This window comes from Myotis davidii, unplaced genomic scaffold (assembly GCF_000327345.1).
Source record: "Myotis davidii unplaced genomic scaffold, ASM32734v1 scaffold78, whole genome shotgun sequence".
Taxonomy (NCBI): domain Eukaryota; kingdom Metazoa; phylum Chordata; class Mammalia; order Chiroptera; family Vespertilionidae; genus Myotis; species Myotis davidii.
In genome coordinates, this window is record NW_006290305.1 from 4,709,544 (window position 1) to 4,710,971 (window position 1,428).

At 40.1% G+C, this 1,428-nt stretch overlaps 1 protein-coding gene across 3 annotated transcripts in view; it reads right to left on the reverse strand.

The window, feature by feature from the left end:
- Nucleotides 1-761, reverse strand: part of ANKRD12 (ankyrin repeat domain 12) — an 84,695-nt gene extending 83,934 nt beyond the window's left edge. For all 3 annotated transcript variants that reach the window (XM_006763276.2, XM_015563597.1, XM_006763275.2), the window contains exon 1: nucleotides 604-761. The gene's annotated coding sequence lies outside the window, so the exon portion shown is untranslated. The remainder of the gene's footprint in view (nucleotides 1-603) is intronic.
- Between the last annotated feature and the right edge of the window lie 667 nt (nucleotides 762-1,428).

Consider the following 1,428-nt stretch of genomic DNA (forward strand, 5'->3'; position numbering starts at 1 on the left):
TCATGATCATACACAAAGAAATCCTCAAAATATTACCAAATAAAATTTAACTACACATAAAAAGGATAACACATCATAACAAACTGGGACTTACCCAAAACTTAAGGTTGGCTTAATGTTTGAAAATCAACTTAAGTAATTCATTAAATTAACAGACTTAAACCAAATGATCATCTCAAAAAGATACAGAAAAAGCATTTGATAAGATTTAATACCTATTAACACCTTTCGTACCGCTCACGAGTTTTCTCGTGTTTCTCGTGCCATCTGTTAAGGACTGCTCACGAGTGTTCTCGTTTTTTCATGCGCCATCTGTTATGGACCTTAAATGTCAACACACTGTCTTGTCCACATCGAATGAAGCAATCTCATTGGTGGAAACCGTGCAGTTCCATCTACAAAAAACTATATAATTGCACGAACCCATAAAGCATTGCAGTTACGTTGTATTTTGGTCATTCAAATAGTCTTCGTCTTCAAGTTCCTGGCGCTTTTAGAAATGCCCTTTCTCAGAAAAAGGAAGGAAACCAACGAAACTGATACACTTCCTTTCGTGTTGTTCCAAGGAAAATGATGAAATGGACAAAAAAAGTAGTCCTGTACCTTATAAACTGTGGACTTCTCAATTCATTTAGAGTGTACAACGTCCTCAATCCACAAGCAAAAATGAAGTATAAACAATTTATCGGTGGCGAGAGACTGGATAACGGATGACAATAATGAAGGCTCTCCGGAACCAGAGACAAATCGGTCTAGCCCTTCCCCTGACAGTGCAAGGAGAGCACCTCATAAAGACCCACCCAAAAGGTTGTCAGGTGAGATGAAGCAGCATGAACCTATGTGTGTTCCAGCGAGTGGAAAGAAAAGATTTCCTACGAGAGCCTGCAGAGTTTGTGCCGCCCATGGAAAAAGGAGCGAATCTAGATACTTATGTAAATTTTGTTTGGTGCCTCTTCATAGAGGAAAATGTTTTACGCAGTACCATACGTTAAAAAAGTACTAGGAACTTTGTTTTTGTAAATAAAAATGTCATAATTATTGAAAAACAACACCTAAAGTGCATTATGATCTGTAGTTATGATGATTTAAATAATGTGCAGTTTGCCCAAAAATGTGCGGTCCCGGCGTATGTCTTAGAGATTTCTATGCGGTACGAAACGTGTTAATGACAAACTCTTAAGAACATCCTATATAATAAAAGCATAATATGCAAATGAACCGAAAGGTGGAACAACCAGTCGTCCGGGGGTGGGGCCAGCGACCAGGCAGCGCCAGGCCAGCCAAGGTGTGTGCCAGTGGGGACCCCTCAATTGCCCTACCAGTCACCCCACAGATTGGCCCTGATTGCCAGTCAGGACTAGGTACCCTACCCATGCATGAATTTCATGCATCTGACCTCTAGTATACTCATAAATATAAGCAAGTGCT